Source organism: Macaca thibetana, chromosome 3, assembly GCF_024542745.1.
Source record: "Macaca thibetana thibetana isolate TM-01 chromosome 3, ASM2454274v1, whole genome shotgun sequence".
In the NCBI taxonomy this organism is placed as follows: Eukaryota; Metazoa; Chordata; class Mammalia; order Primates; family Cercopithecidae; genus Macaca; species Macaca thibetana.
In genome coordinates, this window is record NC_065580.1 from 3,921,327 (window position 1) to 3,945,188 (window position 23,862).

Below are 23,862 nucleotides of genomic sequence, written 5' to 3' on the forward strand. Positions count from 1 at the left end.
AAAAATACCAAGATACTTTTTAAATTAGAAAGGTCGCCGTTGACTTTCTTGTGGAAAATAAACATCCAAGAACTGCCAGAAAACAGCTGCAAAGGAAGAGTACCAAGCAAAGAGTAGCCCCAGATATTAAACATATTGTAAAGCTCCTGTAGTTGACTTTGAATAGACACAAAGGTCAATGGAATAAAATATTGAGTCTAGACATTGGCACAGATATATATAGGATTTTGGTTTATGATAGAAGTGACAATTTGAATCAGCAGGGGGAAAAGATGAGTTATTCAATAAATAGTGTCTAAATAACTACCTTTGGTCACTCCCTGAAAAAAAAAAAGCTGGATCTTTTACCTTACTTCTTACAGATAAATTCCAGATGAATTGCAGATTTAAATGTCAAAAGAAAACACAAAATGTCTAGAAATAAGCATGGGGAAAATAGACAAAACACTAACATTGACGTAGGGAAATTTTCTATTTCCCATTTCTCTACAAGACACAAGACCTGAACACCATAAAAGAAAAAAATATTGTAAATCTGCAACAAAATAGTTATGATTCCCATATAGCAAAATAAAGCCAGAACATGAACAACAAACCAGGAGAAACACTGGCCACCCAAACAGTCCTGCTGGACCACTGCTTGGTGCCAGCCAGGCCTGCACTTCGTTGTCTGAGGGTCCTCTGCAGGTGCTTCTTTTGACAGTGGTTCTAAATGTTTGAAATGTCAGTCATTTGGAGTCTAATATGCTGAATATTAGCCATTCATAAGGGATCCATCCCCATAATCCAAACACCTCCCACCACACCCCACCTCCAACATCAATCCAAACACCTCCCACCAGACCCCACCTCCAACATCAATCCAAACATCAGACCCCACCTCCCACATCAATCCAAACACCTCCCACCAGACCCCACCTCCAACATCATCCAAACACCTCCAACACACCCCACCTCCAACATCAATCCAAACACCTCCCACCAGACCCCACCTCCAACATCAATCCAAACATCAGACCCCACCTCCCACATCAATCCAAACACCTCCCACCAGACCCCACCTCCAACATCAATCCAAACCTCCCAGCACACACCACCTCCAACACCCTCCCACCAGACCCCACCTCCAACATCAATCCAAACTCCTCCCACCACACCCCCACCTCCAACATCAATCCAAACACCTCCCACCGGACCCCACCTCCAACATCAATCCAAACTCCTCCCACCACACCCCACCTCCAACATCAATCCAAACACCTCCCACCAGGCCCCACCTCCAACATCAATCCAAACTCCTCCCACCGGACCCCACCTCCAACATCAATCCAAACTCCTCCCATCGGGCCCCACCTCCAACATCAATCCAAACACCTCCCACCAGATCCCACCTCCAACATCAATCCAAACATCTGCCACCAGGCCCCACCTCCAACATCAATCCAAACACCTCCCACCACACCCCACCTCCAACATCAATCCAAACTCCAGACTCCACCTCCAACATCAATCCAAACACCTCCCACCGGGCCCCACCTCCAACATCAATCCAAACACCTCCCACCAGATCCCACCTCCAACATCAATCCAAACACCTCCCACCACACCCCACCTCCAACATCAATCCAAACCAGGCCCCACCTCCAACATCAATCCAAACACCTCCCACCACACCCCACCTCCAACATCAATCCAAACCAGGCCCCACCTCCAACATCAATCCAAACACCTCCCACCACACCCCACCTCCAACATCAATCCAAACCAGGCCCCACCTCCAACATCAATCCAAACACCTCCCACCGGACCCCCCACCTCCAACATCAATCCAAACACCTCCCACCGGACCCCACCTCCAACATCAATCCAAACACCTCCCACCGGACCCCACCTCCAACATCAATCCAAACACCTGCCACCAGATCCCACCTCCAACATGAATCCAAACACCTCCCACCGGACCCCACCTCCAACATCAATCCAAACACCTCCCACCGGACCCCACCTCCAACATCAATCCAAACACCTCCCACCGGACCCCACCTCCAACATCAATCCAAACACCTGCCACCAGATCCCACCTCCAACATGAATCCAAACACCTCCCACCGGGCCCCACCTCCAACCTCAATCCAAACTCCTCCCACCAGACCCCACCTCCAACATCAATCCAAACACCTCCCACCACACCCCACCTCCAACATCAATCCAAACACCTCCCACCACACCCCACCTCCCACATCAATCCAAACACCTCCCACCGGACCCCACCTCCAACATCAATCCAAACACCTCCCACCACACCCCACCTCCAACATCAATCCAAACTCCTCCCACCGGACCCCACCTCCAACCCTGCTGATTACAATTCAACATGAGATTTGGGTGGGGACACAGATCCAAACTATGTCACTGTGTGTGTATATATAGAGAGAGTACATGATCTGATTTATGCATAGTGTCATTGACGGCACCATTAATAACACTCCAAAAGTACATTCATTTCTGGAAGCATAATACCATATTACTTGGCTATGTTCCTTGTAGTGGCCTGTCTGGAGTATCATATTTTCCCACTGCAACACTAGAGAAAGGCTCATGGATAAAAGAACTTATTTAGATGCACCTTCCCTCCACCCCTAAAGAAAAGGTTTCTATGCCCAATTGAAGTCTCCTCTCTCACCTCTCAATCTTCTCCCTCTGATTAAAAAAAAAAAAAAAAAACTTTTGATTTTATAATAGTTTTAAATAACCAGAAAAGTTGTGAAGACAGTGCAGAGTGCTCCTGGACCCCTGGACCCCTGTGTCTAGTTTCTCCACATTACTACCTTACCTCACGTGGCACAGGTGCCACAGCAAATGAGCCACTGCATGACTTAAAACATCCAACATGCAACATGGACGAGACTTGTAAATGCGAAGAAGCAGCATCAGGCACAATGTGGTGCACAGTGCGTGACTCTGTGTATATAACGGTAAAAAACAGACAAAACTAGACCATGATGTTGGAAGCCACCGTGGTTACTTTTGGAGGCGGTGCTGGCTACATGGGTGTGCTTTGTTTGTGAAAACTCACCACACAGCACACTCAGATTGTGCACTTTTCTGTAGGATTGTTCTACTTCAAAAAAAGCAAGTCCTCCTACCCAAAACATATGGGGGAGAGCAAGTTCCCAAGGTGATCTGACATGCAGCTGGGTCTGGGAACCACCAGACACCAGATGGAGTAAGCTTACCCAGTCCCTCAGAGCCCAGGAGCCTCAGACAGCCATGCAGTGCTGTAGTCTCATCAGGAGACCAGATGATGGCAGAACTATAGTCAAACCACCTCTTCATGAGCTCTGTGACTCGTCCACTAATGTAGACCATCAGGGCTGTTAAGGATCTCCTGAACAGCTGTCAGGAAAATGGGGCCATTTACGTGTTTGTAGATGCTTGGCTCTGGCATAGCTTTTACCCAGAGAGATCCCTTGTGAAATTTTAACTCCCTCCCTTCCTTCTCTCCTTCTTTCTCCCTCCCTCCCCCTCTCCCTCATTCTTCCCCTCCTTCCTTCCCTCTTTGCTTCCTTCTTTCTTTCTTTCATGGTGCCTGTGCATTCAATGTCTCTTTGACCCTTTGGACCAGGACTAGGTAGGCTCTGAGCGCTGAGGCAGGGCTGGGAGCCTGCCTTGGAGAGTCATCCCTGGAGAATGCCATGGACAGAGGTTCCACCGCATGTGGACAAAGACCCTCCCTGTATGGTCCCCGTATGACCCACATGGTCACAGAGTGGCGTCGGGTCCACCCTCTCACCACAGCTCCTCTTCCTTCCTGCTCTCCAGTCTCTGCTGGTCTTGCTCATCCCTGGGTGCCTCTGCTTCTGGGGACACCAGACTGGAGAGAAGCCTCAGAAAAGAGGTTCCTGACCCAGCTCACACCCTCTCACGTACCTTCCATGTGGTGGGAGCTCCTTTGACCTATATATTCATTCTACACCAGATGCTCCTGGACCCCTGATTGTCGTCTACCGAGGCTGACTCCCAAATAATAGAACCTTAAAGCTCCTCTAGTGTGGCCCTCACGCTGGCTGCCACACAGCGGCTGCATGCTGGGGAGACTTTAGAATGCTACTGGGATGCCTGGGTCCCACACACAGGACTTTCCATTTAAGTGAGAAAACCGCTGGCCTCATCAGTTCCCCCCGCTTCCATTAGCTTCTCCCTCAACAAACCTCCAAGGATGGTGCACTGACCCACACGGAGTGCCTGCGGGCGGTGGGGCTGGCCGGGAACACACTCCTGCTGCCAAAAACCCTCCAAGGAGATCCCTGAGTGCTCAGGACAAGACTTCGTGGCAACGTCTCCCTCTCCACAAAGCCTTTGTGAGCAGTCTCTACTAATCCAAGCAGCCCGGGTCCCCTGCACTGTCCCTTTTCTGTTTCCTCGTCCCGTTGTCCTGGTTTGTGAGTCCTACCGGGAAAGGACCTTGTCTTATTTATGGTGGCTCCGTGCAGGCATTTCCTGTGTGCTTCTCAAAGCAGGACCAAGCTTAGAGTCTGTAGCCTGGCCTGGCACCTCAGCTCCCGGACCCCACAGGCTGCAGCATGAGCGAGGATGACCGGGGTGAGGCCAGATGGGAAAAGGCGTGGGGTGAAGTGTGAACCGCCTCTCCACCCTGGGCCTCAGCGCTTCATCCTACAAACAAGGACCACATCTCCTTCTGGTGCCACACTGGTTCCCGCTCCTGTGGAGGAAGGTGCCTGCCAGGGAGTGTTGAATTTCCTGCAGCTGCTGGGGTTTAGGAAGTCGTCTTCTCACCCGCTCGTTCTTCTCTCCTCCCATGTCTAATGGGGCCAATTGGGATGACGGGGCTCCCCTCAAGTGCAGGAAACAGGGTAGCTCTGCGGAGCCATGCCGTGGCGAGCCCCTCGGTACATGGGGATGGGAAGGTCAGATGACGGGGGAACCACACGCAGTCCCCAGAGAGTGCGGAGAGTCAGCAAACTCCTCCCACACAGTTCATTCCATAAATACCTTTGCCCTGTGGGCGCACGGTCCTGTGACAGGTGTGGGGGCTATATGATCCGCAAGGCAGGAGTTGGGGTCAAGGTTGGCCCTGAACTTACTTAAGAACCTGGCCTGCCGTGTGGGATTAGGCCGTGGCGGCTGTGGCTGGCGGGGCAAAGTTGGCCCTGACCTTACCTAAGTTAAGAACCTGGCCGGTTGTGTGGGATTAGACCATGGGGAGGGTGGCTGGCATGGCAAGTTTGGCCCTGACCTTACCCAGGAGCCTGGCCTGTCGTGTGGGATTAGGCTGCGGGGAGTGTGGCTAGTGGGGACACGTGCTCGGCCCCGGGGCTGCTGCTGTAACTGGGGCTGCAGCTCGGCAGACCTGACGTCGTCTTGGAGAAGGCCCAGTGCCCCCACCCCATGCAGAGCCCCTGCTCCCCACGCTGTAACCGCAATCGCATAAATCTGGACTTGGAAGGATGGGCGGGGAGCTGCTGAGGGGAAGGTTGTCTTATGGACTTTAACCTCTTGATCCAAGAAGAACTTCAGTATTTCCTGGGGGTGGATTCATTAAGACAACGGAGCAGCCTGACCTCCAAGCTGGTCCCTATCCCATGGTGCTCCTGGGCAGAGCTCTGAGTGGACTGAGGAGTGCACGTCCCTGAGGCTTTCGTCCCGCAGGGCGACAGGACTTGCTGGAAGGCCACAGGCAGCAGCGGCCACACCCCAGGCTCCACGGTGCCGAGACTGACACCCCGAGCCCTCTCTTGGTTGTTGGTGAAGTGAAGCCAGGAAGCTCCTTGGAGACAGAGTGGAGCACAGTGAGGCCGGGTCAGCAGTGGGTGGGGAAGGAGCCTCCACAAGTGTGCTCACTGGGAGGCGCTGGAGATTCCTGTGGCGGCTGCAACGAACCGCAGTAAAAAAAAAAAAATCACCACAAAGCCAGGACTTGAAACCACACACATCATCCTTCCAGGTCCCATAGGTGAGAAGCCCAGCATGGGTCTCACGGGCCAAAATCAAGGCGTCAGCAGGGCTGAGTTTCCTCTGGGGACTCCAGGGTAGTCTCCAGTTCCTGCCCCTTCCAGCAGCTGAGGCCACCTGTGCCCCCAGTTTGGGGCCCCTCCCAGTGTTCAGAGCCGGTGTTCTGACCTCTGTTCTGGCATCACACTTCCTGCTCTGGCCTGGATGCTCTGCTTTCCTCCTACAGAGGCCCTGGAGATCACCGCAGCCCATCTGGTTAACCCAGCGTGACCTTCCGACTGAGTTCTGTCTGCAAAGTCCTTTTTGCCAGGTGAGGTGACATATTCACAGGGGCGGGGGAGTGGGATGAGGACATCCTTGGGGGCCATTATTCCGTCTGGCACAGCAGGCCTGTGGGGATCCCGAAGGAAGGTTCTGGGAATGCCCCATCCGGGACTTGTTACTGCAGTGGGATTGTGGCCAGGAGTGGATAGCTCGCTTGGTATGGCTCAATATCAGGCTGAATTCTCACTAGATGGCAGCTTCCCACATGGCCAGAGTCACCCAGGGAGCTGTTTAAAAGCAGAATCTGTGTCTCACCCAGGGCTTACTGAAGGCACAGCTACACGTCGGAGTCCAGGCTATGACTCAGGAGTCTGTTTTTTTTTTTGAGATGGAGTTTTGCTCTTGTCGCCCTGGCTGGAGTGTAGCGGCGTGATCTCCAATCACTGCAACCTCCACCTCCTGGGTTCAAGTGATTCTCCTGCCTCAGCCTCCTGAGTAGCTGGGATTATAGGTACCTGCCACCAGGCCCAGCTATTTTTTTTTTTTTTTTTTTTGTATTTTTAGTAGAGACAGGATTTTGCCATGTTGGCCAGGCTGGTCTCGAACTCCTGGCCTCAAGTGATACACCTGCCATGACCTCCCAAAGTGTCTGCATTTTTAACAAGCCTCTTGGGTAATTTTTACAGACACTAAGGCTTGATCACCTCTATTCTAGACAGAATGAGTTGTTGATAAGCAAAACTGGAGCCGGCGATTTGAGGCTTTCTCTAACCCCTTCACCCCACATCAGTGAGCGTGCCGTGTTCTCCTTACCCGCTACCTGTGTTTTTTGGGACTGTGGGACACAGGAGAGGAGGGGTCTTCCCCATGTTGCCCACGGTTGCGGCGCCTGGAGCCTGGCGGGGTCAATGAGGAACACCTTGACCTCCTGGCTGTGCTGGAGGCTGTAGCCGGGGTGGAAAGGGGGGCTCTCAGCTGGAGACCAGCACCACACCAGACTGTTTGGCCAGCCCAGCACACCTATGACCCCTCTGTCCCACCCTGACGGGACCCAGTGAACGGCACTGTGGTTCCCGTTTGGAGCCTCCTCCAGATTGCAACGTGGGGAGGAAGCCTGCTTTCCTCCAGCTGTGCTTACTGATATGGAGCGTTGCTTTGCATGAACCTTCAGATCTGGGCTTCTCCAGGGACAGGAGGTGTGGAGAGAGGTGCACTGGGCTTAGGAGAAGAAGGGATTCTGGTTTCAACTCTGCCATTCGATATTTGAGTAGCTTGGGCAAATCCCACTACCTCCACGGGCTTCCAAAACGCAGGGCTTGGATGAATTCCCTGTGCTGCAGATTCTGCCAGGGATCGCTCTCACCAGTGGTCAGGCAGAGGGGATGTTTTCTAGGCTAATTGAGCTTTGACCCCAATTCCACCCTCCCCGAGAAAGAGACTCCCCATTAGTCACTTACTAGAGGTCGCTTTAAATAGCACCTCAATTTGTTTCCTCACCCAGCAAGCCGGGGTCTCCATGGAGAGACAGCTGCCCACGGGGACTTTCTGCAGTCGACATCCACGAAGAGCCTGTCGGTAGCGGGAGCCCCTGTCTCCCCCACCAGGGATGGAACCTGCTTTCATTTCATTTCCATGTGGGGTGATTCTCAGACTATGACAATTAACAAGGAGGAAAAACCATTTGCATTTTTCCTGGGTGTTAATGACCTTCCAAACCAACGCTCAATTGTCTCGTTTAAAGCAGCAGAGCACACATTGGCATGAATAATTCAAGGGCCGGAGTTCTCCCACATGCGGGGGAAAACCTTATTTTTGACCTAGTTCCTAAAGTTGATGAGTTTGTGTCATCACTCCACACACATGGTTTCTGCTTTTTAAGGTTTGTGTTATTTGACTCAACGATATCACAGCCTAAGTAAACTTAGTGGCAAGGTTTGGGGACTTAAATTGATGAAGCAGAGACCTAATTTGTTTTACATAACCTGAAGCCTTAAACTTAATTAATTTTTCATTTTGGGCACAGAGGCACCTGCTGGTTAGGTGTGATATGGCTCAAGCAGGCGTTGTAAATACACAGACAGAGAAGCAGGGACATGCAGATGTTCAGGACCATCTCAGAGGAGTTCGGGGTGTCTGTGGCTCTGGACTGCGGTGGGGGCTTGGGCTGTAACCAGAGGTGACCAGTGGTCAGAAGCGAGAGAGGACTGTGGGCTGACAGGCAAGGATAACGGTCTCAATCCCACAGACAAATAGGATGATCTTTGCCTAGCACAGTGCTGGAATGCTTCCATTCCATAGAACGAACGGGCTGTCATCACGATCACCTGCAGCCTGCAGCTTAAATCAGGGTTTCTGGCGGGGCCTCGGGAGCTGCAGTTTACAGTGATTGCCCAGGCGGTTCTTATGCCAAGCTCCACTCCTTGCCCAGGCGATTCTTATCCAAGCTCCACTCCTTGCCCAGGTTTGCAGCTTGGTGGCTTCAGACAACAGAAACGTACCAGGAAGCAGGGCTGGTGCGGATGTAATTGGTTAAGGTGAGGTCCTGCAGCAGAAGGGCGGACACAATCTCCAGGTCCAGGGCCACTAGGCTGACCCGCCTGTAACGGTACAGCACACGCTGTGCTGCAGCTGTGTGAGGCAGGCCGGAGGGGACCCATTGGTGTCTGCTGGGTGGATAGACTCAGGGTTTAGGCGGCATTGGTTCCAAAGGAGCAATACTGAAGAAGAGATTCATTTGCTCTTAGATTCATCAGGTGTCTGTGCACTTCTACATGCTGACCCTCTTCTCCTGCCAAGGAGTGTCGTGGGGTCCCGTGGGCAGCTCTCCCCTCCTGTGCCCGTGGCCCCTCATCCGCAGCCTCAGCGGGGCAAAGACATCCTCAAGGTCAGCTAATGGATAGCAAATCTGTCCAGTCAACAGTCACAGTTTTGTGGTTTTGGTCAATTTAGCATAATTGCTGGGATCTCACCATCCCAGACAGGGGTCGGAGTGAACCCCAAAGATGGTTGAAATAGCCAGACCCAGCCAGAATCACTGGTGACTCCCGGCCCTAAGTCCAGAGGCCACCTCCATCCACACACACTGTCCACCTGCAGACTAGGCATGGCTATTAAGGTGGGTGGCCTCAGACACCCCACATCAATGGTGCCTACCCTGAAACCTCCCCAGGGCGTGCATGGCGGCCAGATTGTCCTGGAGCCGCAACCACACCCACAACCACAACCACAACCAAGCCAAGAGGAGAAAGGCATTCTTCGGGTTTCCTTGAGTGTGGCTCAGGAAAGAGGGAGCCAGGACCGTTCGCTCTGGAGGAGCACATGGTGAATTGGTGGCTGCGGTACCCAAAGGACTGGCACAGGCCTCAGGCCTCCTACTCATGAAGACCAAACCTTGGCTAGAAGTCTCATCTGAGGCTGGTCAGCTTAAGTCTCATCTTTAGTGGCACCTGTAATGGACAGGTGGGCAAACGGGGGCAGGCCAGATGACTTGCAGAATTAAAACTGTTTTCTGAGCTTTTAAGCCCAGGCCCACCCCATGCCCGATCCTGCGGATGTGGACGAGGCCAGACTATGATGAACGAGGGTGTTCTGGAGGGGAACGGAGTTCCTGGGGCAGGGGCATCCTGTGTGCTGGCCCTCAGCTAGAAGCAGGCGGCTTCCCAGGCCCTCACCACAGTCCTGGCAATAGGCGGGCTGGCCCCAGTGGTGCGGGATGGCCACGCTTCCGCAGATTGAACCCTGGGCTTCTTGCTGCTCTCTAAACCCTACCCTCTGTGAACTTTCCTTTCTCAAGCCCAGCACCCGGGCAGCTCCCCAGAGACCTCATCTCAGGCCACTGGAGCCAGGCATCGTCGGACATGGGGAGCTGGGAAGGCCTGACAGGCCGTTTCCACCCCCATCCCCAGGGCCCTGCATGGCCAGTGCCAGCTGTGGCTGCCCATCTCCTTTGCTTCCGCCAAGGGTGACTCTCGGCAATTTTCCCCAGGACTCCCCGTGGCTGGAGGCGCCCTCGGTGGTGCCCCCGGCCTGGCCCCCTCTGATTCCCTGTTCTGCTTCTCCCACACTCTGACCAGTCTCCTGGGTTCACTTCCTGAATACATCATTGCACACAACTCCTGGCTTCAGAATCCATGGCTCCATTTTACAGATGAGGAAACTGAGGCTCACAGTGACACAGTCAGCAGTGCAGGGTCACTTGGCCATGGAAAGCCACACTGGGAGGCAAGCTCGAGTCTGGGTGAGATTCCTCCCGCTCTCTTGCCTCCACCTGCCAGAGCTGGAGTGTGGACCCGGGTCTTAGCGCCTTTCCGAGGCCTGATAGCAATGTGTTCTCCAGCCATTCGTCCCCACAGGGCTCTGTTGGAGCACAGAGGAGTGGGGTGGTGGAGAGGAGGCCGCAGTGCAGGTAGTTTGGGAAGCATTCTGCGACGGGGTTGGAATGCCTGGGGCTGCACCGGGGAGGGCGGGCCAGGGCTGTCTGGCAGGTGGTTGGGACGATGCTTTCCCAGGCTCACAGAGGTAGCGGGGACGCAGCCCACCCTTTAGTACCAGGCAGAGCTGTGGATGGTCTCCAATGTGGAGGAGTGCCCAGTATGACATCTCAGTTTCCAAAAGTCGAGGTTGCTTCAAGGTTGAGGGTGCGTAAGGCAGGAGTGCCCTCTGCCAGGGGACACTGGACAGTGCCCAAACTGAGCGTGCTGCCTGGGATATCACAGGCCACCAACTGCATGCGCAAAAAATACAGCAAATGCCCAGAGACAAAAAATACAGTGAATGAGCCTCAAAAGGCCCCACGGAAGAGCATGTTCCCGTGCAGGTCTCTGCCGTCTCCTAGTGCAGGAAAGGCCCTGAGAAGTCCTGCAGGCTCCTGCTGCACCCTGCAGGGTCCACACTTAACACATCTGGGAGCCCAGCCGCCTCTGACACGTTTCCTGGCGCACCCTGCTCACTTCCTCTCTTTTATATTTTCCTTCTCCCAACGGGAGCCCCGGAGTTTTATTTCACACGGTATTCCCTGCGCTTGTTCTGGGAGTGTTGATTCATGTTCCCTCAAAATAAGAGTTTCGTGTTCAGGTGAGGAGGTCGTGGAGCTCCAAGGGCAGCACGGTGCTCCCTCACATCATCTCATTTTCTGAGGGTCCCCGGAGGGGCGATACACAAAGCGTTCCAGGGTTTGCGCGGCACAGGCTGCTCCAGTGGACGCTGGCCTCAGGCAGGCTGTACCCCTAACGCTGCTGGGATGGGGGTAGGGGGTGGGGACACCCGCCAAGCAGTGGGAGAGGGTGTGCTCGGGGGCTGGGCTGGTGGCAGTTTGCCAACAGTGCTAACCAGCCCTAACTAGCATGGCAGCGTCGGGTGTCAGCCTCGGATCCCAGCTCCTCAAGACAGCATGGGCAGCGCTGCTGGTGGCTCCATACTGAGTCATGAAGCCTGAAGAAAATGTGGCCCCTTCTCTCCCCACGCCGTCTGTGGACCTCAGTAACCACCCTTCACACGGAGATGATCGTGGCTCAGGTTGCCTCTAGTCCTTCCATTTTAGGAAGCTACACTACAAATCTATAAATGCACTCACAGCTCTGCCCAGGGTATGCAGGTGAACTCCACCCCCCAAAACCCACAAGGGAACCCTAGTGACAGGTTCAACCTTATGAATAGGTGAGTTCAAGTATAGTTTGATAATACAGGCAAGTACTCACGATAGGGACAATCTTGATTTAATTTTTGTTAGTCGCTCAAGTCCTCTGTGGATGCAGGACAGTGATAGTAATAACAGTTGACATGCACTGAGCATTTCCTGTGTGCTGCACAACAACCACATTCTACATAAAATATTTAAGCTTCACAACTACTCTACTATTATTCTCAATTTACAGACAGGGACATGTGTAGCTTTAAGAGTTTAAATTACTTGACTACATTTATACAACTAGTGAGTCCAGATCCTTTTGGTCCCAGAGGTGAGAACCCTAATGGCCACGTATCTTCCATTCTTGCGGTGGTGTCCCACAAAGCTGCTGGAAGCCAAAACTAACTTCTCTGTGCAAAAGAGAAATATTAGCCAGAGAGTCAGAAAATACGTGAGCTGCACATAGTAGGTGCTCGCTGCACACGTGTTGCTGGGATTATTCATGAGCCTGGCAAGAAGGACAGGTTTAATGGCTTAGTTTGCATCCTCCCCTTTCTAGGTCTGATGCCAGCCGGCGGTCCTGCCAGCGGTGACCTGTGACTCCATCGGATATGGCAGGCAGGATCTGTTTCTCTGGCCATTTTTTGGAGAAGGTCCAGCTGAGAGGCTCAGCCAGCCATAATGGATGGGATCTTTTTAGAGGTACTGAGAATGCCATGGTTTCAACCCAAGAAGACAGCAGGGCCATTAGCAGAAGTGAGACAAGGAGCTGGCTGGAAAGTGAAGATCATGGGCAGAAGGCAGAGGGGTGGCAGGTACCCCGAGTGACAGAGGACCAAGGAGGGCAAGACCCCGTATGAGAGATGTGGACTCGGCCAGCAATGGCGCAGGTGAGTCTGTGAATGTCCTCAGAGAGGGGTTCTGAAAGGCACACCTGCATTTTTCAGGGTTCTTCAGAGACACAGAAGCAACAGAATGTGTGTGTGTGTGTGTGTGTGTGGTTTATTATAAGGAATTGGCTCATATATTTCAGGGGTCTAGAAGGTCCATATTCTGCCATCTGCACACTGGAGACCCAGGAAGCCGTGGTGTGGGTCAGTTCAAGCCTGAAGGCAGAGAACCAGGAGCGCGGATGGCATATGTCCCCACCTGAAGGCAGGAGAAGCTCGATGTCCCCGCTCAAGCAGTCAGGCAGAGAGTGAATTCTCTGTTGCTCAGTCTTTTGTTCTATTCAGGCCCAAATGGACTGGACGAGGCCCACCCGCACTGGGGAGGCCATCTGCTTTTCTGAGTCCATTGATTCAAATGCTAATCTCATCTGAAACACCCTCATAGAAACACCCAGACCATGTTTAGCCAAATATCTGGGTACCCTGTGGCCCAGTCAAGGTGACACATACAATCACCCATCGTGAGACCCATGGGAAAGCTGTGTAAATCATGAGACGCCACTTTTGTTGGCAAGAGAATCAGAAGAGCCACTGGGGAGGGAGGCTGGGGATCCTCACGTGCCCCAGGAACGTACAGAAGGCCGGGGGAGGGCAGCTCTCCGCCTGCAAGGAGTTCGATCATGAAATCAGGGCAAGGGCCCTCGGCCATTTGCTCGGAAATTTGCACTGTGGGCAGGGGAGGCAGCCTTGCCAGGAGCCTTCACCACGGCCACCTGGCCTCACGGGAAGCCTGTCCGTGGAGCTACTCATCCCTGAGCTGACCGTGACTGAGCCTGCTCAGTTGTGCTGAGACCCGAGAGGCTGCTTCGGTGAAAACAGAGAACCACGCTTTGCACATCTTTGCTTTGTAACTAGAGGGACTTTCCATCCTCAAAGATTTATGTTTGAAGCCCTTCCCTCGGCGCGTTTTCCTGCTGTGCAGCTGCTGTCTCCTCAGCTAATTCTCCCAAACCCTCCTCATCTCTCTTGCCGACTTCTCCGCGCTCCTTTCTTGCTTGGGAGCCAACAACTGAGCTTTGATATCAGCTCTCACAGCTGGGATTCAGGCCACTTCGCAGATGAGGGGCAAACCTGTCATGAAGTCCTTAGCCCTGAGCCTTGGAGAGTTTAAGGGTAAGCCCTAGGTATTTATTAAACCACAGGCCTGACAGGAAAAAGGTATCTTTAAACACATAATAAAATTCCTGTCAGTATATCCCCCGTCCCGGTTTGCTGAGTTCTTAGAGGCCCGGCAAAGGTACCCAGAAGCAGTAAGTCCTTCCCCGCCGGCTCGTCGCCTCCCTGGCGGCTTTGGAGACTTAACTGGGGAGGAGAATTCGGGGTTCTCTGCAATGTGCCCCATGCTTTCAGGGCTTTGCTTACTTGGAGCTTAGAGCTTTTGGGTGTGTGTGTGTGTGTATGTGTGTGCACATGTGTGTGTTCGTGTGTAAATGCATGTCTATGGATGTGTGAGTATTGTGCATGTGTGAGCACACGTGCATGTGTATACATGGCTGCATTGTGTGTATGCACGTGTGCACGTGTGTGTGGGTGTGCATGTGCAAGTATATGTGCATGTCTATTGGTGCGTGAGCATGGTGCATATGTAAACACAAATGTCTATGTATGCGTATGTGGTATGTATGCATATGTTTTGGCCATGGGTCCGTGTGGAACAGGAACATGGCTGCCCTCGTATGTTCCTCTCTCCAGGCAGAGGGAGATCCTCTCATGCAGATCTGATCAGGGATAATGGGATCAGAAGGCCCTGCTCCATGGGTCCATATGGGAGTAGCGGCCCGCCCGCCCCCACTCTCCCTGCATGCAGAGCTGTGGCCCAGCCTTCCGCCGACATGGGGATGAGCCAGTTGGCAGCGTTTGAGGACAGATTTCATATCCAGCAACTGGGAGCCCTGCTTCAGGCTGGGTTCCGCCTGCCATGCTGCAGAGCAGGACTTGGGTGCTGGTGGCAGGAAGCCCTCATCACATGGTTCTGGGGCCTTGGAGAAGACCCTCCATAGCCCTCCTGCTCCCTCCTCAGCAGCCAGGTGCACAGACCAGAGACTGTCCCATGGGGGACTCCCTGCGCTGGAAGAGAAGCGCTCCATCCTCCACCATAAATGACTCCCTAAGGCCTCTCAGTTCACGGAGGAGGAGACTGAAACCAAGATAAATCATGGGATGTGCCCAGCTCCACAGGGACTCACTGGTGGAGTCTGGAGAAGAACAAAGCCTCAAGTCATTAGTTGTGAATTTTTTAACATAACCACTTGTTAAACATAAAATGTAGAGCAATTTTTAAGCCTTTTTGAGGACTAGGAGTTTACTCTGCATCTCCCGCGGGCGGTTTGGGAGGAGGGCAAAGTGCAGGATGATAACAGTTCCCTGCAGGGGAAGAGCCCAGGGGCTCCAGGTGCCTGCGTGGAGCCTGAAGGTCAAGGGGACTTCACTCCCAGGCCCACTGCCTGGAAAAGGAATCAACTAGAGAAGGAAAGAGCTGAGCACAAAGAATGCAACAAAATGGCCTGGTCACAGCAGGGAGAGAAAGCAGCTGGGCAGGGAGGGAGAGCAGCCTGGCAGGGTTGTGCATGTGTTGGTCTGTAGCGCGGTCTGTGGTGCGGTCTGTAGTGCTTCCCAGATGCAAGGCTCCAATAAGCTTCCTGTATGGGCTGGGCATGGAAATGCCCTTTCAGACCCCTCCAGGGGAGACGCTGACCTCCAGCGTTGGGAGAGCAGCCTCAGATACCTCCAGCTGTCCCTCCTTCGGGCTGCCTCAGCTGCAGATGGTCACTTTACCCAAAGTGGCGCACACCCGGGACCAGCTGTGGAGGGTATGAATGTCCAGCCCTTCCCGCCCACCATGCAGCAACTCCAACAGGACCCACAGCCCAGGGCTCCCTGGGGGTGCCAAGGCTGGACCAGGGTACATCTTGCTGGGCTTCTCTCTCTGCCCCTTTCCCAGGCATAGGTCCCTGATCAATATACTGTACTCTAAACTCCATCTTAGCATCTGCAAGCAAGCAGGGGACAAGACTCTGTCTCAGCTTCAAAGAAGACAGAGAACTGATAACGGCGAATGCCAAGACTGGGCCAGGGAGGGTGCAGCAAAGAGCCACGACAGGTGGGAGGAGTTGCGGGGGCTGCCCCTGAACAATGGGGAGCAGGGCTGGGGAGGATGGGGCCCTACAAGCCTGGCTACACCCAGGGAACAATTCCTAAGCAGAAAAACCACAAGCAGTGAGCCTAGAGGGACTGGGCCTGGGGTTAAGGGGAGAAGGAGAGGTGGTGAGAGCAGTCAGACATCCCACTCAAGGGCAGGGCATGGAGGGCTTGACTGGGCGCCGTCTCCCAGATCCAGGAGGAGCAGCAGGAGGCCAGCGGTGGCTGTGCCGTTTCTTTCCTCCACCTGGCCCGGGGCTTCCTGACTCTGAGGAACACAGCCCTCTAACTGGCCAAACAAGGTGCAGGTGGTGAAAACATGTCCCTTTGCCACTGGGGCAGCGGTCAACAGCATTAAGGTGTGTGCTATCTTTTGAGCTCCATGTTCCCTGTGGTGAAGAAGGCTGGATGCCTCCAAGCAGGGCAGAGGGAGATGGGAGCAGGGGCCGGAGAAGAAACTTGCCTGAAGCCTTCTCTTCTGAATCTGCATAAAACTATTGTAACCATCCTTCATATAGAAAGAGAAAGTACGTATTGATAAGAGGAAAACGATTCAATAGAAAAAAACAAGGGAAGGATCTGCACAGCTAATTTCACACGGGAGGAAATCCAGATGAAAGCAACTCAGGGCAGGCAAGCACCAAAATCAGGGCTTGCCCAGGAGGGAAGAACTTGACAGCAGCTTTTGTGGAAGCAGCCGTGCAGTGGTGGCAAGGGAGGGACTGCTGTTGGTAGAGCAGGGCTCCCCCATAGGCATTGTGCTCAGGGTAGCAGCTCAGCGGCAGGTCTGCAGTCATCTTTAGATCTGGTTTTAATTATATGCAAATTAAGGGGTGGTTTATGCAGAATTTTTAGGACAAGGGTGTAACTTCCGGATTTCGGGTTATTGCCATGGAAAGGGGTGGTATTCCGGGTATCACCATGACAATGGTAAACTGACATGGCACACTGGTGTTCTGCCCCACCCTGTTTCAGCTAGTCCTCAATTTGGTCCTCCAAGCACCGCAGACAGTCCCGCCTCTGGACTCATGTCCCGCCTCGTACCTCAAAAGCAAAGGTCTGTAGGTGACCCCACCACGATAGCGATGAGGGAGATGGAGCCGAGGCCACTGAAGTGCTCCACAGCCAGACACGCACTAGCAGAAGCCGTGTGGCATTCTCTGACATTGAGGAATTAACGGGATAGCAACCTAAGTTGCTAAAAAGTCTCGGAGCATTAGAAATGCATATGGATGTCTACTGGTGAAATACCATAATGTTTGGCAGGGATTTGTTCTAAATATATTCCAAAAAATGGCCAGGGAAACAGACGCAATACTATTAGTAAAAGCTGATGGTGGTCACAGCTGGGTGGTGAGTATGATTGGTTGTTCTATTCTCCGGACTTTTGTGTATTATTTGAGATTTTCCTTAGAAAGAGTTGAGAAACGAACAAAGAACCATACACCTGTCTGGTGAGAATGTGGGGAACAGTTTTCTCACACAGTCTGCTAAAATGAGGTCATGGTGGGGGCGCCCTGGTCCAATCTGACCATCCTTATGAGAAGAGGTGAGCACACGGACACACAGAGGGGTGGCCACGGAAGGACGCCGGGAGGAGACAGAGTCCACAAGCCACGCAGGGAGGCCCCAGGAGAAACCAGCCCTGCCCACACCTTAATCTCAGACCTCCAGCCTCTGGGGCAGGGAGAAAATAAACTTCTGCTGTCTATACCACCTGGTCAGTGATATTTTGTTAGGCAGCTCTCGGAAGCTGATATATTGACCCCATTTTTATAAGAACAAATAATAGCATGAGCGTGGATACACTTGGACGTGCGTGTTTGTGGGGGTGGCAGAGGTAGGGGGTCTGGTGAGGGTCTCCACTCATCTTCACGTTTTGTGTATTGCTTCCTGCCGGCATGCATTACCTTTGTCACTGAAATAATAAATGGCAATTGTCTGAGAATCAAAAAGAAAGAAAAGAGAAATGAAAAAAAAAACAACTTTGGACGATGTATCAGGACAGTGGAATAAACTGAGGCTGCAAATTTCTGGAACTTTCCAAAAATTCCTTATAGAACTACCTTTAAAAACCATTTAGTTGGGTATATGAAGTGGAAATTTATAAAAGAAGGAAAATGTTCCCGTTTCTTTTGCTAATGCTTTTTGCAGGTACAGAGTGAGCCCATGATGTTTACCACAGGACCATGACACTGTGTTATATATATGATTATATACACGCTGGTTTGCTCATCATAATACCACATTTTGTCTTTCAATAAGGAGGACATTTTCTTGTAGTTCTGTAGAGAATCTGAGAATCACAGTCTTAAGAGGAAAGCAGTTCCAAACCTCAAATCTTCCTACACATTCTTTCTCCCTCTTGGCCTTGAAGTCTTTCGCCCCTGGCGAGTCAGTGAGTCTCTCATTTTACCTCTCATGGGGAATGAGTCTGACGCTGGCCGTGCTCCCAGCCCAGTTCTCTAAGGCCTGGTCGGGAGGGTGGCGGTGGGGGACACACTTGTCCACTCACCTCTGGAGCAAAACTCAGCAACATGCTGGGCTTCAAGTGCAGTGATTCGGAAGGATGACAGTAACCAGCGTGGGAAGCCCCGGGGCCCAGCGCAGCCACGCACTGGTTCTTTGACGTCCTGTCTGCCGCCTCTGCTTTGCCTCTTTGTACTTTAATAGGACACCGTGATTTTGCATTATAAAATCCTCCAAGTGCGTAATGTTTTGAAATCATTTATGAGAATAAAGAACCACCACATGCTGTGAAAGGAAAATAAATCTTGGGGCTCCAAAATCAGTAAGCTAAAGGGAAAAGTCAAGCTGGGAACTGCTTAGGGCCAACCTGCCTCCCACTCTATTCAGTCACCTTCTGCTCACTGAGATAAACGCATCTCTGGTTGCCTCCTTTGGAGAGGTTCATCAGAAACTCAAAAGGATGCAACCATTTGTTTCTTATCTACCTATGACCTGGGAACCCCCTTCCTGCTTCCTGTCTTGGCTTCAAGTTGTCCCGCCTTTCTGGACAGAGGTCTCAACTTTCCAGACTAAGCCAATGTTCATCTTGCATATGTTGATTGATGTCACTGAGGCTCCACCTTTCCGGACCAAGCCAATGTTCATGATACATATGTTGATTGACGTCACCGAGGCCCCGCCTTTCCAGACTGAGCCAATGTTCATGTTACATGTTGATTGATGTCAACGAGGCCCCGCCTTTCCAGACTGAGCCAATGTTCATCTTACCTATCTTGATTGATGTCTCATGTCTCCCTAAAACGTATAAAACCAAGCTGTGTTCTGACCACCTAGGGCACATGTGGTCAGACCTCCGAGGCTGTGTCACAGACCCACATCCTTGGGCAAAATAAACTTCCTAAATTGACTGAGACCTGTCTCAGATTTTGGGGTTAACAATGCTAAACCCTAAAATAGAAGTTTTAGAGTCAAACATGTTTTGGTTTCCTTCGAAACCAACATTTTAGGTGAAAAAGAGAGATAAAATCATGTATTTTTATTTCTAAGCATTTATATTAGTTTTAGACTCCACCCATGAGTGCTGGTTATTCCCCGGAGCTCATGAAGTAGCTCATGGAGTCTCGGTTGCTCCACTGATGAGTCAGACATAGATGAAGACCTTGTGGTTGCTCTGAAAAAAAGCGCCAGAAGAACAATGGTTACTGTTACTCATTTTAATCACTGGAATTGAAGCTCCAAGGGCAGAGACTTTTGTCCGTTTTGTTCACTGCCGTGCCCAGAATAGAGGAAGCCTCAGTAAATGTCTGTCCAATGAATGGATGAACACATGGAAGACTGCGTTCTTCCCGAAGTGTACAAGGCCAGGTCCTCCATGCACTCATTGATTCCATCCGTCGGTCCTGCTCCTCCCCGACTCCCAGCTCCTAGCACGGCACTCAGCTCACAGCAGGCACTCGCCCAGTATCTGCGGAATGAGTGAACATCACAAAGGAAAGTTAGGGACCCCTGCCCTGGACTTGCTCCCCACCCAGGTGGACTCCTAGCATTGGAGAAAGAAGTCGGGGAGGTGTCAGTGCCACCCCTGCTGCCCGGGGGCTGCTTTCCTTAGAACCTCACCTAGACGAGAAACAGCTTTGAGAGGTGAGAGCTTCTCTGCCTGCCGAGCTGGTGCTCTGCCTCTCCCCAGAGGATGGTCGGAACACCCGCACCGCCCTGGTACCCTGCCTTTCCTGTGCTCGTCCACTGGGCCCACTGGCCTCTCTGACCCCAGGGCCACTGCCCAACCAGCCACTAAGGAAGGAGACCACTACTACTCCTGCTGCCCTCCTCCCCCCACCTTGCCTAGTTCACAAGATAGAAAGAAACAAAACTAAGATAAATAGTCAGACAACCTTGGTACCACCACCCGGTCCTAGGAGTTAAACAAAGTAATAACAATAACATCAACCCCTGGCCTAAACTACTTGTGTTATCTGTAAATTCCAGACACTGTATGAAAAAAGCATTGTAAAACTTTCTGTTCTGTTAGCTGATGCAGGTAGCCCCCAGTCACGTTTCCCACACTTGCTCGATTTATTACGACCCTTTCACGTGGACCCCTTAAAGTTGTAAGCCTTTAAAAAGGCCAAGTATTTCTTTCTCGGGGAGCTCGGCTCTTAAGACGCGGGTCTGCCAACGCTCCCAGCTGAATAAAAAACCTCTTCCTTCTTTAATCCAGTGTCTGAGGAGTTTTGTCTACTGCTTGTCCTGCTACACCACGAGGAACCTTCCACAACAAACGCCTCCCTTCCCCAAAGACCCTCATCATCATCAGAGTCACAGCCACCATTGATGCCCAGCTACTATACGCCAGGTGGGACCCACAGCCTGGCGTCCCGTCAGCCTCAGAGCCAGGGCCTGGGGCACATGGGTTACCCCCACGTCATGGACGGGAACAGCAACCACTCCCTGCAGTGACTGCATCTCAGGGTGCGCCTCCTCCTTGGTGCCTGGTGTGGCTGCTCTGGTTCCTCCCCTGTTGTCACCACAGCAGCCCAGAGTGGGTCCCCTTCAGCCTGTTCCCCTGTCCTTCCTCACCCTCCCCTGTCCTTAGAAGGCTTAGCAAGCCTTCTAGGAAGTGAGCTGGTTCCCACGGCTCACAGAATGGATTGCAAACTCCTCAGAGGGAATGGCAAACCCTCCCAGCCTGGCTCCCATCACCCCTGCACCACACACTGTGCGGCAGGTGCACTGGTCCCCGGCAGCTGTGACTTCACAGGAGACCACCTCTCCCTTTCACCTTCTCTGCCAGGTAGATGCAAGTCTCTGGACTTGATCAAGTGCCCTCGGGGGGGGGGTGGCTTTCCTGTGCCTGCAGACACAGGGCACAGCAGCACTCCCACATCCTCCCTGGCAGGGTGTGCACACCCGATGCCGCCTTCTGTCCCAGGATACCACATCCAGGTCTGCCACGTGATGCTGAGGTTCTTCAGGGCCAGGGCAGGGCCTGGGTCATTCCAGGTCTCAAGCACCTCCTGCATGGAATGGAGCCGAACTCTACACGCTGTCCCTGTCTACAGAGGTGATATCTGACTATTGTCACAGGAACAACGTGCAGCATAGAGAGGCAAGAATTGCCTCCGGCATGTGGAGACCTGGCTCTTCCACATGCAGCTGGGTGGCCTGAGGCATGCAGTTCACCCTGCTGTGCCTCTGTGTCTCCAGGGGTGACAGGATGAGGTAAGAACATTCTTGACTATTCTAAGCATCCAAGGATGGATGCCCAGGGATGCCTGGGCTGTGAGGCCCTGGGGTGGGATGGCCTGCTCTTGTCTCTAACACCCTGCCTTGCTCCAGACACCTCTCGCTTCCATGCCATTCACGTTGCACTTCTGGATTCTCAGACCTTGTTGCAGGCTTAGTATGTGTGAGTCTCACCCCATCACGTGACATGGGCAGGAATCATCACCCCACTTGACAGGCAAGGAGGATCTGCAAGGGACAAGTGACACAGTCAGACCCCAGCATTTGTTGGTGGCAGAATCCAACTTAGACCCAGGGTTCCTCTTTCTCATTTGGCTCCTTTGATTTCTGTGTGGCCAAGTCCTGGCAGGGGCCCACCTGCATTCTCATAATAATACCGATGATGGCTATGAAGATGATGACAATGATGATGGTGATGATGATGGCAGTGAAGATGATGGTGATAATGATGGTGATGAAGATGATGATGATGACGATGAAGATGATGGTGATGATGATGGCGATGAAGATGATGGCAACAATGGTGATGATAATGGTGATGAAGATGATGGCGATGATGGTGATGGTGATGGCGATGAAGATGATGACGAGGATGACTGTGAAGATGATGGTGATGAAGATGATGGTGATGATGATGGTGATGAAGACGATGGCAATGAAGATGATGGTGATGATGGTGATGAAGATGATGGCGATGATGGTGATGGTGATGAAAATGATGATGAGGATGACTGTGAAGATGATGGTGAAGATGATGGTGATGATGATGGTGATGAAGATGATGGCAATGAAGATGATGGTGATGATGATGGCCATGATGATGGTAATGATGATGGCTAACTTTTACTGAGCATGTTGCTATGTGGAATATTCATATTATTTCAGTTAATCTTCACAGCAGCCTTATGAGGTTGGTACTATTATTAGCATCCCCATTTCCCAGATCACAGAACCGAGGCACAGAGAGACCGAGTAACTTCCCAAATCACACTGTTGGCTGGAGGGGCCAGGCCTTGGTCGATCTGTGGCTCCAGCAACGTGTTGGATGGGTGGCGGTCATCTTTGGGGCTGACAGTTGGGTTTTAGGGCATATATTTAAGACTGTCAAATAAGGGGGAGGCACTAAGGCAGCCCCACATCTGCAGTGAGTGTCTGCTGTGGGTGAGCCCTGTGGGGCCTTGGTGGTAGGCAGGGGATGCACATTAGGGCTGGGTTCTGCAAGGGGTCTCTGGAAGGCCTTCTCAGGAAGGCTCACTGAGTTCCTCAGAGGGAGGCTGTGGGAAAGTAGGAGGGGAGAGAGACCCCCCAGATGACATGGAGGGACCCCCTCTTCCCGGGAAAAGGAGGTAAGAGTGGTGAGGAGGCGTTGGTCGGGGACTGGCAAAGGTCACAGTGAGGGAGAGGCACATTATGGGCACTGAAGCAAGGTCATGGTGATTAGTGAGGAGGCAGGGAGCCCCGGGGACTCCTGGCCAAAGAAGAGGGAGGAAACTTGGGGGTCTCTATTATTAGATGTTGGCAGAACAATGGCTTCTCCATGATGTCCAAGATCAAATCCCTAGAACCTGTGGGTCTGTTGCCTTACGTGGCCCTTATGTGGCAGATGAGACTGAGGCCCTGGAGACAAGAGAGTGTCCTGGGTCTTTCCTAGCTAAGGCAAGGGGCAGGTGTGACTAGGAAAGATGGCCAGACACAGGCAACTTTGCTGCCTGTGAAGATGGAGGAAAGGACTATGTGCCAAGGAATGTGGGCAACCCGAGAAGCTGGAAAAGGCAGGAAACTGTTCCCCCCTAGAGCCTCCAGAAGGACCCAGCCTGACCAACACCTTGACGTTAGCCCAGTGAGACCTGGGCCAGCACTCTGGCCTCCAGGACTGTAAGGTAATACATGCGTGCTGTTTCAAGCCACTAAGCTTGTGATTTGTTATAGCAGCCACAGGAAACTAGGAACGTGATACAATATGCAACAGGGCTTCTGGCCAGGAGCTATTCCCCAGTTGGCCAGGTCTGGAGAAGCGGGAGCTGCATTCCTATTCATGGTAATTACAAGAGGCAGGGCATCAGGTGAGGAATGTCATCTCCTCCAAGGCAATGCAACTTACAACAAGGACTAGCCTGCCTCTGGGACAGGGGAGCAGAGGCGTGGGTTACCCCTCAGATCTCTCCAGCCCTGCTTCCAGGAGAGATGCTATCTGAGCAA

At 52.4% G+C, this 23,862-nt stretch overlaps 1 long non-coding RNA gene across 5 annotated transcripts; it reads right to left on the reverse strand.

The window, feature by feature from the left end:
* Positions 1-833: 833 nt before the first annotated feature.
* On the reverse strand, positions 834-2,241 carry LOC126951551 (uncharacterized). Of its 5 annotated transcripts, none has more exons than XR_007724521.1 (3): positions 2,158-2,241; positions 1,240-1,277; positions 834-849 (listed from the first exon to the last, which is right to left on the reverse strand). It is a non-coding gene; the product is annotated as an uncharacterized LOC126951551 (long non-coding RNA). The 5 variants fall into 5 exon arrangements; XR_007724522.1 differs by lacking the exon at positions 834-849 and adding an exon at positions 903-918; XR_007724523.1 differs by lacking the exon at positions 834-849 and adding an exon at positions 977-992.
* Between the last annotated feature and the right edge of the window lie 21,621 nt (positions 2,242-23,862).